At 41.3% G+C, this 16,691-nt stretch overlaps 1 long non-coding RNA gene across 1 annotated transcript in view; it reads left to right on the top strand.

Moving 5' to 3' along the window:
* The first annotated feature begins 1,387 nt into the window (after positions 1 to 1,387).
* Positions 1,388 to 16,691, top strand: part of LOC113459095 (uncharacterized) — a 38,279-nt gene continuing 22,975 nt past the window's right edge. The window contains exons 1-6 of the long non-coding RNA XR_012580585.1: positions 1,388 to 2,670; positions 9,673 to 9,854; positions 11,390 to 11,513; positions 13,295 to 13,423; positions 14,384 to 14,450; positions 16,366 to 16,456. This is a non-coding gene — a long non-coding RNA (uncharacterized LOC113459095). The remainder of the gene's footprint in view (positions 2,671 to 9,672; positions 9,855 to 11,389; positions 11,514 to 13,294; positions 13,424 to 14,383; positions 14,451 to 16,365; positions 16,457 to 16,691) is intronic.

Genomic DNA, 16,691 nt, shown 5'->3' on the forward strand with positions numbered 1-16,691 from the left:
TCACAGCAGCTGATAACAACTGTTTACATTCCTCCTCTGGGGCTCTGCTTCCCAGAAGATGGACAAATGTGAAAGAAAGGATTTCTATGAAAAAATGTCTGCGACAAAATTGCATTGCACAAATTTATAATCCCTGCTACACTGAAAGTCCCAGCAGGGGTGCTTGTTTCAGTCTTGTCTCTGACACTCCTGCTCCTCAGAGGGCTTAATGCTGTCCAGGGATGGGGGTGTGAAGGAAACCCTTCCTTCCTCCCAGCTGCTCCTCACATATCCCAGCACTGCCACAAAGGGGATTGAGGTTAGGGTTCTGCTCTTCAACGCAAGCAGCCCTAAGTCTTCTCTAATAGGCCCCTCATTGTCCTTGTCCCTGTTCTCCAGGATTTTTGTGTTCTGCCCACATCCTCCTGGGATGGTGGTGCCCACAGCCGAGCCCTCCGCTTCCCCCAGCGCGCCGAGCGCCAGTGTTGCTCCATGTGTTCCACAGATGACACTTGGTTGTTCATCCCACAATGGTTTTCCATTTTTCCCAGCAGCATGATGTTGTTGACTCATATCTCTGATTTAATGTATTATAGCTCAGTAGTGAAATGGTGGAAGATTTGTGGGTTTGATTTTTTTTTTTTTTTTGCCTTTCTGACTGCTTTAATAAAAAGAAAAAGAAGGTGCTATAGGATCACTGGCAGACTTAGTTTATTTAATTTATTGGTGTTCTCAATGCTCAGGTTGAAAAGCCACATTCACAAAAGTATCTGCTGACATCATGAATGTCACTAAGACTGGGCTATCAGAAGAGCTGTACAGCCCCTTTTAATCAGTGAGCTGAGAGGGTTGTGCTTGACTGTAGGTTTGGTTGTCTTCACAAAATAATTTTAATAATTTTTTTTATTAGTTCCGAAGTCAGAGTTTGAAAGTGAAACTAAAAATCTAGTTTCACTAGATTCACTTCATTTCTGTGAAGCCAAAATATTGCTGTCCCCTTGCTGTCTGTGTCAACAGCAATATGAACTTCTTTTCAGCCCAAATATTATCTCTGTGTCCAAGCCTTCTTCCTCCTGTCAACAAATCCATGTTGATGGAAGGCTCAGTTTTGTTATTTATGCTTAAAACTGTTTTACCTTGCAGGCCTGTGCTGGAGGCATTATATCATGAGAAATATCAGAGATAAGAAGTCCTGAAAAACCATGTGCAAGCTGACATGTTTCAACAGCATGGACAGATATGAAAAGGTTATGAGGGTTTTTTGGGGGGCGTTTGTTCTTGTGTTGTCTTGTTTTGGGGTTTGAGGTTATTATTTTTTTTTAATTTTAAACATGATTTGAAAACAGATGAGTGCTTCACCTCTTAAGACCAACCATGTTAGTGTGAAGTATATCTGTTTGTTGCCCACTCCATGGACTACAAGCCAAAAATATTTTGACATCACTAGTTAAAGTTTGATAAAAGGTTTCTATTGGCATAGAAACACCCAGGATGTTTGCCATGTTGGCTGCCTTTCAGTCCATCCCTCTGAATATTGCAGTGCTTTCCAGTCAGATGTTTGAGACCATTTCATGAATGCTTACAGCAACCTGTCAAAATTTCCTGCCACTGTATGGGCACTGGCTCCATAAATCCCAGAGTATTTGTTGCTGGGGCTGTCATTTTCTTCTTAGAACATTTAATACTCAGACTGTATCTTCTGCACACATTCAAGTAAGAAAAGAAAAGAAAGAAAAAGAAGGAAAAAAAAAGAAAAGGAAGTCTTGCAATAGTTCATTTTCAGCTGGTGTTTTGTGTTTGTGGATGTTGCAGCAGCTGTGGACTCTGCAAAGCAAAGTGACTCTTGATTTAGTCTGGGACATGATTTTCTTCTTCTCCCACTGCTTCCTGAGCTCAGCACGTCCCAGTGTTGTTTGGGAGAGATATGGAGTCCGCTGGCTGCTTTTCCAGGCAGCTTTACTCTCCCCCTGCCTCTCCCTGCAGACAGCAACTTCTGTGTGATAAGGCAAAGTTTTCAGCTCTGAACATTCATCAAAACACACCATTCCTCTAGCAAGAGCATTCAACTGAGATCTCTGATGCATGGCCAATTTGTCTCCTGTACAATGTTCCTCTCAGTTTGCAGCTTTAATGCAGCAGGGTTGGAAATAATCAGGCTCTGAACCAGGACCGTGTGGCTGAACACACAGAGCAGGAGGTTTGACAATTGCATCATTATCTGTGCCATGCAGGCAGAGCAGCCCTCCAGAGAGCTCTGTATCACAAATGTAGTGGTGGAAATGGGAGTCAGTCCTCTCTCTCCCCATCCAGAATTCTGAGCAGTGGACTGGACAACAGCATGAATGTTCAGAACTGCACTGTTCAGCTTCTGAGATTTTTTGTTTCCTATTTTTGGTTTTCTTTTGTATTTTTTTCTGCCTTTGTAACTTATCACTCCCTCTTCTCTACAGCCTCCTCGAGGCTGATGTGCTGCTGGTGGAACCAGACACTCATATTCATTCCAAATCTCTTTTGCTTTTTTGCCAGCTCTACTTCCCAATTCAAACTGGCCAAGGGGAGCAGTGATTCTAACCAGGCCAAGGTGCATGTTAGGAAGTGAGAACAGGAGACTGTGAGCTCTTACCAGCAACAAGAAAAGGCTGCAGACAGCTTAGCAGCCATCAGGACTGGAGATGGATGGGGCAGAATGCTGTGAGTGCTGCTGGTTCCTTCAGAATTCCACTGAAATGGGTATTTCTGACTTAAGGGGAAAAACCCTCTCCATAAAGAATAGGGTGGGTTTAGTTCTTAGGACATTTAATGATGTACTGGCACATAGTAACTGCACTATAAATATAGTCTGAAAAAATATGAGCTTAGTTTGGAAGCTGCTCTCAGCTAAATTATGGGGTTTTGATCCTGACCTAAACTGATCCCACATGTTCATGTACTCTCCCAATGTTTGACTGCACAGTAAATCAGCTGTAATTTTTGCTTTTTATTGCAAAGAATGAACAGAAGAGATTGGAAATTATATGACTTTGGCATATGTTCATCACGTGGTTCAGGACTGTTTGATATCTTTTTGGGTTTAAGATTTAAATAAAGTTTAAAACAGGTACAGAGGATCAAAACCTGTTAACTGGTATTAGCTCAGAAAAAGCAGCCTGATGTTCACCAGAGTGCTCATTTCACAAACATTCAGTGCCTCTACAGAGGCACTGATTTTACAAGTATTGATGTGCTCTGCTCACACATACCAACTGTGTGAAGAAAAGTACCACAGCAGGGAACAGTCAAGGAGGAGGAAATGGTACTGCCTTTGTACCCCTGGATTGTGGTGCTTCTTCTTTGAAAAATGAGCATGTTCAGGATTTATTATTTTACCTCTCCTAAGGCTTTCTCTTCCCTCTTCTTCACTCCTCCTTGTACCCACTTCAGGGGTGATGCCATAAACAAGTGTCTGCTCTGCAGCATGGAGCTTAGCCTGCCCACTTCAACTTTAAAACTCTTTGCCTTTCTGTTCACAAACACTTTTTTTGTCATCTGATCCCTGCCCGCCAGCCTTTTTTATTTTTAAGATATTTCATACCTTTTGTTGTTGTACCTTGTAACTTCTTATTCTTCAGCTACCATTTCCAATTTCTTCCTTTTTTTTTTTTTTGTTTTAACTTAAGAGTTGGTATTTGGAATTCTTTTCTAGTACTATTGAAATATGGCTAAACTTGTCTTCTTGAACTTGGCTTTCCTACTGGACTGACTTTCCCCTCTGAAACATTAGTCTTGCAGCATGATTTTTGTGAGCTGGCTGCCCACACAAGTCTGCTGCCATGTGGGCTGTAGAGTCAGCTTGTCTGAAGCCTTCCTCAGTAATTACCAGGTAATAAAAGTTAACTGCCCCATAAAACCACATGGATGAACCATGCTATTGCTGGCTTGCCCTACTCAGCCATCCTTTTCCTGTATGCTGGATCTTTTGGGCAGGGGAAAGGACTATCCAGGGTCCCTTGTGGCTCTCTGCTCTGTGTTTCTGATAACTGGTGACCTGGCTGTGGGCTGCAATGACAATGCTCAGAAGCACATCTCAAACTACAAGCCTGAAACAGCGAATCTAAGAAGTTCCTATTTTGTTTGTCGAGAGGGGGAAGAAAAGAAGTTAAGGCACTCCAAAGTTATCCTCCAACACTTAACTGTTTTCTAGACACCTTGAGAAATGCTTCAGAGTAATTCTTCAAAGCTTATCTATTGCAGCACTAAATTAGCTGCTGCAGAGTGAGGGTGTCTAACATGGACTCAAAAAGAGGTCAGCTTTGCAACTTGCCTGAATTGGCCATGACTCAAACTGGCAGAACTAGTCTTAATTTTGTAGTTCAGTAGATGTGTATAACAGCTTTATGGAGAATTGGAAATGTCAGGTTTCTGCCAACCTGCTAACAGGATTTATATCGCTCTTGTAACTCGTAATTTTTACTGCTGGGGCTCTGGTATCTTCTTTTATCATTGTGTCTTCTGCCTCAATTTTTACTTCTTGATGAGATAACAATCCCATTTGGGGTTTGGGTTTTTTATTTTCTTTTTGCTTTTGTTATAACTAAGTAACCGAGTTTTCAGACTTCTTCAGGGCTTGCAAGTATGCCTGTGCAGAGCTCCTGGGAGAATTGTAAAGGAGTTAAAAAATTATACAGAAGGCTGTTAAAATACAGGGTGGCAGCTTGGAAGGGGGGTGCTTCAGAGTTGTAGAGCATCCAGAAACAGCCAGAATATCTTAGGGTATCATTTAATCTATGCTTCTGCCCCAAAGGAGAATCTTTAATATTCCTAACAGAGGCTTATCTAAATTGTCCTTACATAATGACAGCCCTTCTCTTCATTAGCGCCCTTAACCTTAACCCTTGGAAAGCTTTTCTTAATCTTGAGTCTAAGCATTCCAGGATCCCAGAAATAACCTGTTTGGGATAGTGCCAAAAGAATTCAGCTTCTCTTCTGCTTGCTGCACTGATTTTCCAAAAGTGGAAGTAAAGTATGAAAGGTCCTTTCAGAACAAAGTGGGTATTTTGAGTTCTTTTTGTCAGATTGATTCTTTTTATCATTAACATTGCTGAGAATGCCTGCAAACACTTCAGGGCCTCCCCTTTGCAAGAGGGATCACAGCTGAGTGTTTCCTGCACTAAAATCAAAATCCTGAGCTTTCTGCAAGGGCTGCACATGGCCACGCTGCTTTCAGTTAAAAACCAGGGGCTGAGAGCTGGGCAAGGGAGCTGAGAAGGGGAAGCGCTTGAGAAGGCCTTGAGTAATAGCATCCCTAAATGACAATGGCTGTTTTATGGTTTTTATAAGGACTGCAGTGTTCCTCATACATTAAAATAGACAAGATGTGGTTGCAATTAATGGAGAGCTCTTTGTTGGAGCTGTTGACTGTAGGAAAGAACCCAAGGGTTTGTAACACTCCTCAGTTGTAAAACTAACTAAATACATCTAGGGCTGCCTTGTGTCACTCCATGGCATCTTTCAAAGCTGTAATTAGCAGATATCTAATGAGTTGTGGCTATAGCATGTGGATCAGATGACTCAAATATTTACTTTAGGCCTCTGATTCTCTGTCTCTACACAAGGGAGAATAACATGGATGTAATGTCTAGAGACTCATTTTTCTTCATTTCTTCATTTCTTCCTCATGATCTGTCAAACAGAGTCCTCTCCAGTTTCCTCGGTGGCAAGGTACATCTAAAATGTTTACTGGTGAGTCCTTGTTTCATGAAGAAATTTTTTTCATGAAGACTTCATGAAAACCATATTTTCACTTGATTTTTTACCAAGATTGTCCTATTCTTTCCCAGTGCAGCTTTTGAGCATAGGAAACAAATGAAGCCAGGGTGCATTTTTAGCCAGGGAAGGTAAGGAGCATCTACAGCCATTCTTGTGCTGTTGTCTGCTTGAACAAAGGTGTGTGAGCCTTTTCCAGGCAGCATTACTCCTCATAGTGTCCAGGAAGAAGTTGTTTTCAGGAAAAGAGTTTGTGTGTCAGTTCAAACTACCTTGTTTGAAGCCTCTCATTTTTTTCAGCCCACAGACATTTCTTCTGTGTTCTTTGCTTAGCCCATTCAAAAACTTTGAATATAAGCTTTGACAGTAATTTCTTATTGACTGTGCTGGAGTTGACCTTGGTTCAGAAATTTCCCAATTGCTCCCTCTGCTTAGCCATTCCACCATAAAGGATAAAGATTCAGATGAACCAAATACTGAGTTAAATCAAAGATATATCTCTCTGTTAGCTGTTTTTCTAACAACTGTTAGAACAGTTGTTAGAACAGTTGTTAGAAAACAACAGGTTTTTCCTGAAGACTGTTCAAAGCCATTCTTTAAGAAATAACAGCCTGAGTGCAGCAGTGGGAACAGCACTACACCTAGATCCATGCCTGCAAATAGTGTGTTGTGTGCAACTCCTGAAATGGGTTTGTTCCTGCAGTCAGCACTTTTCTAGGCATCTCTCCCAGGAGACCTGAACTGAATGTGCAACAAGTTTTTAATAAAGAAGGAAAAAAAGCATGGGGGAGGTTAGCATGTGCTGTAGAAGTGTCTGTTTTATAACAGTCATGGTTGTCACAATAAACATGATTGATGTGCTCTTCATCACCAGCCACTCTCTTAATTCTTTAGATGGTGGCAAAGATGGATAAGGGAGCAAGCTTCATCCTTCTGGAAAGCTGTGAATTTAAGCAGTGCCAATCTCATGGTTACAGGCACTTGACTGAATCCCATGGGAGGTGCAGTCAGGCCAGTAGTGCTTTTCCTAACAGGGATTTTTCATGTGCCAGTCTGGTTTGCCCTTCAGCCCAGTTGTATTTCTCTCAGTGATGAAAACAGAAAGTACTTTTTCCTTTGTCAAATTGGCTGTACTCTGTGGACACTGAGTAACTGGTATGAGTTAGGCAATTTATGGAAGATAGGCATTACTTTGGCTCAAAAATACTTTGGCTCCCAGTTGTATTTCTCTCAGTGATGAAAACAGAAGGTACTTTTTCCTTTATCAAATTGGCTGTACTCTGTGGACACTAAGTAACTGGTATGAGTTAGGTAATTTATGGAAGATAGGCATCACGTTGGCTCAAAAATACATAAGTTTGTAGTTGCATCTCTGTCTATGACAATGGTTTGTCATACAGTCTGAAGATATGGGGGTTCTTTGGGTTTTATTAACCACACATAAAGCTGTAAAACTAACTCCTGTGGCTGGTAGGAGCACAGGTTTCCATGAGCCATTAAGTAGGTAAATAATTTTTGGTAATGAGATAGCCTAGCTTGTGTGTCAGTCAGGCAGATCTTATTCTTCTGCTGGCTGCATTCAGACATATTTAATGGACTGAACTAAAGGAAAATGCCTCCTAGCAAAGATCTTCTTGCTTGAAAGCTATTTGTAATTCTCACTATGAAAGCTTCCCCAAAGTGATCTTTTTAGGATCTGTTTAATGAGAAAATCCAGAGCTAAAACAGGTAATGAGAGTCTTCAAGCTACTTCAAGCTATAAGGAAAGTAATTCCTGACTTAATGATTTAGGCTATCAGCCTGTCATCTAGAGCTGAGGGTCTGAACTGCACAGTGTGGTCTGCATCTGTGAACACAAAGGTGCAAATTGCCTGAGCATCCCTACTCCACCAGAACTCACAGCTTCCAAAGTAAATGGGTATGGTCAGGCAAAGACTGGAAATAGTGAGCTGGGAGATGCATGGCATGGCCAGATATTTTTCATTAGAGTCTCCTGCCTCTTGGTGAAGCCCCTTAGCAAAAATATTTGTAATATTCCATCCTTTTCTTCCAAAGAGGTGACTCACATCTGGGATCCTGCAGCTTTTCCTAAAAGGGAAAGAGTGAAGCTGCTGTTGTACAAGAACTGAATTCAGTGTTTTTCCTCCCTTCAGACCAACATTTTTAACTGAACAAGGAGAAAACTGGCAGAGAGTCTATTTCTGCCTTGAAATTCCAAACCATTGAGAAGAACAAAGCCTGTTTGTGAGTTTTCACTCAGAGGAGGGACATGGATAAATAGCTCAATTGCATTTGGAGATGAATGTATGAGTTGGCCTTCAGGTCTTCTCAACTTGCTTGCAGTGATATGAAATTATGATACAAAAAAACCCATTTAATTGTCTTATAATTTAAAAAGCAGCTGCAGAACTGTTTGTGAAACACAGGCAAAGGCTGTTTTACTTCTTTCTCGTTGTGAGGTTTAGTATTTGTGCTGAATGAGAGGAATGGGCGCTCATAACCTACCAGGGCAGCCTGCTGTGCTCTGACCTCACTCTGCTGGGCAGTGTCCGCTTCATAACCTTGGAAAGGGCTCAGCAATTTCAGCTGAGATGGGATTTAATCACCTGAATTGCCTGTGATGGCTAGGAGCCCTGGGAGCTGGACGGAAGGAAAGGATTCTGTTGGTGCCCATGCTGACACACAGCACAACCCATCAGTTACCCCACGTGTGACCTTATGGCAGCTGCTGGGCCAGCCCATGGCCCCAGCTCCACTCTGACCACTGCAGGTATCCACTCCTTCCCATGGACAGCAGATGGCTTAGGGCACTGGAAGGAGACTTAGGGGACATAAATTAGCAGGATATCAAGTTCTACTGATTTTGCTCCTCATGGAGTAAACTTTTATTGTTGGGATGGCAGAGCAGCCCCACAGATCACTTTTTGTGAGGGTGAGATCCCTCTCATGTGGTTTTCAAATCAGGTATTAGTTTGTCATGTGCACCTATTTTAGTTTTTCCTTTCTGTCCTGTAGAAGGCTTGTTATAGATCCAGTCAGGAGTTTCTTTCATTTTGAACACATTTACTAAATATATGTATATATAAAATTAGTGGAGCAAAGACATAACCAGTACCTGTGGATCACTTGTGGCCATCAAAGCATAACCAGACCTGCCATTTACAGGCAATGTATATTTTAATGTTCTTAAAATTGTCTTCAGTTGATTTTGAAGGTGTTCAAAGGTTGAAATACTGAGTAACTGTTTTGAACACTCTATTCCAAATGCACAGCTGGCAAAGATAATACAGTAGTTTAATAACCTGGGGTATGTCTCTGCAGAGTGGATATAATTTTAAAAAATAATAGATAGTTCACAATGCTTGGATGTTATGGACGGGTGAGTGAATGTACAACCTGCAGCCAGTAAACTCCATCTTTCGTGATGTCAGATGAGCTTGTTTGAAGTTTAATAGCTACTTTTAATCATTGTTTATTAACTTTTAAATTTTGGCCCCTGAATAACAGGTGGAGGCTGCTGTGACTGAGGTTTTGGTGAGCTAGAGCAGGGTGTAGTGTACTGATGTGGGAATAAGGTACTGTAAGACACAGCAGCCTCGGCCGATGACTGAACTGCAGCTTTTAGCCTGGCTGCGTTTTTTGTTTATTTGTCAAGGAGAAGGGGCAATACTGAAGAAATTATGCATTATTACAACAGTGAACAGTTGGCTGCAGTTCATATCAAGAGACAAAGAAAGTCATGCCTAATGACTAAAACAGACAGCAGGTTGCAAATTTGGACTTCATGATGCATTCCAGTCAGGAACATGAAAGACAGGAAATATCTTACATGTGCTGCCTTTGGGAAACAAGAGAAGATATGGAGGTCAAGCATGGCTCTGCTACGTTTGCTGATAAATCTTTTTCTAATAGTGGGCTTTTTCTTTTCCTTTTCTTTTCCCCCCTGAGCAGAGGGAAGATGAAGCAGCCCTGCTGCCAGCTGGTCACTGCCTGCGAGAAGGATGGGCCCATCAGCACGGCTGAGCGCGGCCGTTCATCACCCAGCACGTGCAGGGTGGGCTTGGCAGTGACCTTGAGCACTGCACCAGCAGCACTTGGCCAAGCCACTGATAATGTCCATCCCTTATCTCCAGGTATGATCCAACAGGCTGCTGCAGGCAGGGATGGCCCTGGAGCAGTTTGTCACTGATGGTGTTTGAGAGCGTGTCTAATTTCGGTTTAGTGAGATCTCTGCAATGTTTGAGATTGCTGGTGTTGTTAGGGCTGACACAGCCCCCTGTCTGTGTTCCTTTGCACTCTTGGAAAAGTAAGATGGCAGACTTCAGGGGGTCTTGTTATTTCTGTTAGCAAATCTGGGCAAGTCACTAGAAAAATGATGTGGTAATGAAAACAGTAAAATTGTGGGGGTTTCTTCATAAATCTTAAAAACTGTGAAAAATGGCAACTTCACAGTTCCTGTCCAAACACACCATAATTGAGCAAATGACATTATGTGGTTTCTGATGTGTTGGCTGTAACTGTTCCTGCTAGAATGACAAGTTGACACTGGCTGCTTTTAGATTACTGAGGAACAGGAGCCTGGTTCCAAACAGTTGCCATTTTAAAAAGGAAAGAATAGAAGTCAAGAAATAAGTTTCATGTCATCAATGGATTTCTCTTTCTCATCTCTTTAATTAATTTATTGTGGTGAGAATGATAAAGACTTTGTAATCATAGTATAAAACCAGCCATTCTCTGTGAGGAAAAATACATGAAGTTCAGTCCTGTTTCAGCAGAAACCAATAACCAAATTCAGAATAACTCCAGCATTACAGGTTAAGGGATGCCATCCCTGGGTTAGACTGCAATAAAAATCTACCGGAAGCCCAGAGAATCAGCCAAGAAACACTTTCAGGAGTCTGGATTTCCTCTGCACAAGGAATTCTCAGAAGGTATTGTGGCCCAACAAGGTAGAAATTAAGCTGTTGGTTTCCAGCTGCAAGTTATCGGTGTGGGGAATGACGTGGATCAACAAATGCTTGTGCACTTCCATATTTCTGGACTTTAAAGAGCTAGTGACAAGGTAATTGTTTGATAGATGCAGTATGTTATGGGACTGCTATCCAAATAACACCAACGTCAATGTTTAGTCATGTTGTCAGCATATGAGTGATCCTTCCTCAAATTGTGTCTGAGAGCAACAAAACCACATTTTCTCAGAAAAAAAGTTGCATTTGCATGTTCAGTGGAGAAAAATCTCTGTTGGTGATAACACATTGCGGTCGAGTTGCTCAAAATGGCTGAGTAACTTCTGCCAGATAAATGTACACTGAATTTATTCTGTGGAAACCAAGCATGAGGTTGGCTGGCAGAGCACAGCCCTACTCAGACATGATTATTCACCAAAGGAACTCCAGGAACCACTCTTGAAATTCCAGCTCAATTGGAATTCAAGCTTGCATTCCTCTGAGTGGCACCACAAGTTTACTGAGTTAGTGAATAGGATTGGTTGCTTTCATTTGAGCCTTCCTGAAAGCAAATTAGATAAAAACAACCCATATCAATAGCATTGAAAATGTCCATTTATATATTATTATAGTTTGGTCTGCTTGCATTTTTCTCCATAATCATATTGTCATAAACATTTTCCACTGAAAATATTAAGTGAACAACCCTTTTATTTTTCCAGGCCAATGATTTTTTAGGAAGATTAACTGAATAACATTTACATAAATCAGAAAGTGTTGATGGTTGTGTTTCCATGTGTTGGGACCATCTATGAAGGAAGCTATAAGGCAGCTTTCATGTATGAGGTAAGAAAATGGTCAACAACCAATCTTAAAGCATTTTAGGAGACTTTGACCTTAGCAGCGTATGTCATGTTAAATCAATAAATCAGAAGTGACTCAGCTCCTATTATTAACAAATCTAAGTAGGCTTGAAATTTCTGTGAAGTGCCCTTAGAATAAATGTAACCTCTCCTTTTTCAGCTATGGTTGTATGTAAAATATTGCATATTATCCTTTGTTTAGTGTCACGAGTTCCACACCATCCAGAAAGTGCATTTGGCTTGTCCTGGGGCAAAAAATGAGCCTAAATTGTACTTGACACTTTTCCTATTACCGGGTCTTGTATGCACACTTTTCCCTTAGGAAATGGTTCAATGTTATTTGTCTGTCTTTCCATTATTGCCATTTTTCTATTTTTAAGATGTTTTTTATTAGCATGCCATAAGTCATGCTGAAATGCAGTATATCCTGTGTTCTTGACTCTAGATATTGAAGATGCAAATTTGAAAAACAATACTGTTTAGAAAGTTAACAGTTTCCTTTTCTCCCAGACTATCATGAAAAACAGTCTCTCAAAACAAATCGATTCAAAGTTCTCCAAGGAGCATGTTTAAAAATAAATGAGAAGACATTTGTCTTTGTAATGGATACTGTATTTTTAGGTAGTATAAATTTTATAGCAGTCATAAAGTTTTATGAATTTTAACAAATGTCCTTCTCAGAATAACCTGGATCTTACTGTCAGTGTGTTATCTGGGAAAAGGTCACGAAATCTGTTCCTAAAAGTGAGGGATTTGCAAGTGGGAGGTTACATAGGCTTGGGAAGAGAGTTAAAAATCCATCTCTACTTGCTAGTCTTGTGAGCTGCAGGAAAAAATGTCCCTGGAATTGCTGTGTGTCCATGTCCTACGTGCTGGCTGGCACCCAGCCCACAGGTGTGCCTGCACTGAGCTCAAAATCCCCCAGTCACCTTGAGGTGCCTTGCTGAATTTAATTCCAGCTGCAGCCAGGGATACAAACCAGATTATAATTACTGCTTCAAACCCCATTACACTTATGGATCCAGCTTGCAGTAGGATCCTGTGCAATGACACAAGGTCTGCTCCAGCAGAAACTGAGAAGCAATGAGTTTTACCATTTTTTTTTCCCTGTTCACTTTAAACTGTTGACACGGTGCTAAATTCAGTACGCTGAAGGTGTTTCCATGTGTCACTTCTAATAGGATACAGGTGTCAGACAATTTGAGATTATTTCAAACCTAATTTTCTTAGAGTGAAGATACAAACAGTTACACCAGAAGCAGATGTTGGGCCTTTCTCACCCCTCCAAAATGTGGTTTGGCATCCATCCAGACTGAGTCTATGGGGAAAAAGAGAAAATTATATTTAATTTTGGCTTGCTTGGTTTCCTCCTTTCCAAATCTACATGAGTGTGTAAGAAAAAAACAAACCCATCCCTTTTCCCTCTGCTTTACACAGGGACTGAGTATCTTGTTGCAAACAGATGGAATACAGTCAGGTTGGGACGTGAACGCTTTTCCATCTCCACACTATCACTTTGTGGCCCAAAATTGGACATAAAATGCTGTCTTCTCCTTTTTGCCCTCTTACCCATGTCTGTGCCATTTGCTTTTCTGGGCACTGATGCTGAACTAACAGCCAGGAAGCAGAGGGGTGGCACGGACTGTGCCTAAACCACTGACTCAGGGTCCTGCTCCTGGCCCACCTGCGTTGGCCAGCCTGGGGCTGGTCACTGGGACTCAGGAGAGGAGCCCTGAAAGAATCTTCTGTCCCTCTGCCTTCCAGCTGCTTCCATTTTCCATAGCTTGAAGTAAAGTCTCAGCTGTACTCATGGATACAGGATACACATGGATACATCACTCGCTGGCGCTGGCCTGTCCTGAGGACAGCAGGAATTCTCCATCAGGAGCTTCAGTGAGTTGAGTTATACTTCATCAGAACTCATGTGGGTGTCAGAACAATGGAGCTCATAACTTTGATATTACGACCTTTTATAGAAAAAACACCCTACTCCAAGGTTTGCTGTGTGAATTTTGGGTTCTGCTGCTCAAATACCTATTTCTGCAACTGCTTTTAGTGAATCAGTCTTGTGACAGTAAGTGCCACGTGTGCTACAACAGTATTAAAGCCAAATTACCAAAAAAATGCTCCACTTGAACAGGGGCTTTTAGTCAATGCTTGTTGGTCACTCAGATGCTGTTGAACAAGAAATCCCTTAAGAGTTAAGAGCCACACGTGTACACTTGGAAGGGAAGGATGTTTGTATCCTGCAGCCCTACATGCCAGAGGAAGAAGGGCATAAAATCCTTCCACACACATGGAGAGGACTCCAAGGCTGGACAGACCCAGATGGTGGACAGGAGGCGTGAAAGCCACAGCTCGTGTGCATGGGGCCAGTCCAGATTGCACTGGGCAGGTTCCTGAGGCGGCTCCCTGCCAAGGCCGCCGGCAGAGGTGGGGGAATGGTATCAATAGGAGGCATCAAGTGTTGGCTTGGCAATCACAGGCAAGGCTGTGGAAATGCCACTCTGCAAATGGGGTTTCACTGCGGTGCCAGGAAGTTCTCTAGAGGCTTTGGGAGACCAACCCGGTAACAGGAAATTAATCAGGAGCGGTTTTGAGCGGCTCCTTGGCTGGTGAGTGCTGCTGGGGCTATTTATACCTCTGAACTGCAGCAATTTACCCTGCTAAGGGGCTGCTCAGATGTCACACATTAGCCACTGCCAGAACAAGTGACCTTTCTGCACAGTACGTTAAGAGCAAAGAGATGAAAATTCCCATTTTCCAAGCATGGTCCCAAAAAGCCTCTGTGCTCTTGTTAAACCAGCTGCATTGAAGAGGAGTGATTAGAACAGGCCTTTTTTTTTTTTGTAGCCTGCACCTGTCTCTCATTCCACAGCTGAGGACACACTGAAATCTACTTCCCTCTAGACCTGATCTGGTAAGAGCTTCAGGTGGTAATTAAATCCATCATTATCTACATCTATTTCTACTTAAACACTTGGGGGGAAAAGCCACCTGAAGGCCAGCAGTCACTGGAACTTGCAGTAATGAGTCACCCACAGGGGGGAAAAAAGCTCCCCCATTTCTCCATCCCCTCAAGTGGGTGAGGTTTTTGTTGGTTTTCATTCTTATGGAAGTCAAGGCCTTGTGTGTCAGTCTCTTGAGAAGGTGACAGCTTCACAGCTTCACTCCCAGCTAGGAAGAGAGGTTCCCTCACTGTTCTTTCAAGAAATACACAGGAAAGAACTGTGTCAGATTACTGCAGAAAAGACATAAGTGTGATATTTTTTCTGAGGAATTTAAGATATTTTTAGGGAGAAACCTTGATTCGGCGTTGTCCCTGGAGAAATGGGACCAGTCATTTTCTCCCCTGGCATATCCCTGTATTGTAAATATGTTTAAAGTGCACTGAGTGCTATGAGGGATTCCACTTATTCCATAGAAATAAGCAGTAGCATTTTTAATTTGTGGGTTTCATTTGAAATATCTTCCCTCTTTCATAAGAAAAGCTTTTTTATTCTTTGTTATTTTGCTCAGATAATTCTTGGCACGTTGATCTTCCTTCAGAGCTGAAGTTTCTCCATATTCCCTCAGTTGCTCTTCCCCTGTGAACATGCACACTGAATCAGACACAGCAGTCTGATTTCTGCATAGGTGATACAGACCTAATGGCTTCAAAATTGTCACTAATGGCATTTTTAAAAATCCAAAACCCTTGAATATTTCTGCCTTTAAAATGTGATGGGTGCTTGGAAATTACTGGCACTGTACAAGCAAATTATTCTTTGTACAGTCAGTCAGACATCCCAAATAATCTGTATTTCTGGGGAAGCAAAAAAGCCAAAGCAGAACTTGAATTGTTTTGTGTCAGATTGCTCTATGGGACTGAGGCAAGACAGAAATAACTAACAAAAAACATGCATAGCACTAAAACATGTCAAAACAGGGGAATAATAATTCATTATTATCATACAAAATGCTGTTTCACCTTGACCCAAAGTGTCACACCAGGTGTTATCACGTGGCAATTAGATGTGATGTTGTAAAAAAGATAAATTTTCAAGGGGAATTGTAGCTATTTCTTTTGTAGATTAATTGTATTTTTGTCACTGCCTGAAACAGGAATAAAATTAGGTTTTTTAAGGCAAATGCATTTAAGGTGAAAATATCCCCCAGAATATCTTGCTACAGAATTACAACCAAATTAAACAAGAAATCTAGCAAACTGTCTTAGGTAATTTTTAGGAATTTTAGAAAGATGCCAGATTTAATGAGGATTTTTGTTGCCTTCTAAAAATCGGTATTGATGTATTTATCTGCTATCCAAATAAAATGGATTGTAAGATTTTTATTTTTTTTTATTTTGAAGCTGTACTGGAATTTTGCATAGTTAGATTTTGATTACATGATAGAAAATGACCACTTTTGGCATTCTAATCAGCTAGTGAGCAAATTCACTAAAAACTAGGGCTATGAACCAGAAAATGTTATTCATTAATTTTGTTTATGGTGATTTAATTTTAATTATAATACTTTAAAGCTATTTAAATCTACATTTCTGTCATGTGTAAGTTAATGTAGCATATTTTGCAGAAATAATCAAGGCCTGGTAATACAGATCACTACAGAGCCCATAATTAAATCTTTGATGAGTGTTTCAAAGTGATTTTTAAATGTGGCTTATAATGTGCTTTACAAAAGCTTTGCTTCTGTCATTGTGACTTCCCAAATATTCCTCTGGCATTGTCCATGTTGAATTTCCATTCAAACTCAAAATGGAAGTGTTTGTAATGAAGTAATTGCCTTGTAAATAAGTGTTGTCTGTAGGTAAGGAAAACAATTAATTTTCACAGCAGCTTTCCTGTGGAAGTGTAAATGAGGATCCATCTTCCTGATGTCAGCGAGCCCCCAGCCCACCGGCCCCTCTGACAGCAGAAAAATGAGGTGGGAAGTTGTGTTCTTGTTGGGCTTTTTTCCTGGAGTAATTTCCTTGTAATTGAATTCCATGTTCAAGGCAGGCTTTCAGTGCCTCATGTTACAAGATGGGAGCTCCAGGTTTGCAGTGATAAGCAGGCTGCCTGCAGGCAATTAGGGACCTCAGGGTTTGCAGAGTCTGGTCACTAAAATACGTTCCAGCTCGAGTCATTGTTTAACAATCCCAGTCTCTTACAGCTGTGAA

This window comes from Zonotrichia albicollis, chromosome 5, assembly GCF_047830755.1.
Source record: "Zonotrichia albicollis isolate bZonAlb1 chromosome 5, bZonAlb1.hap1, whole genome shotgun sequence".
NCBI classification, from domain to species: domain Eukaryota; kingdom Metazoa; phylum Chordata; class Aves; order Passeriformes; family Passerellidae; genus Zonotrichia; species Zonotrichia albicollis.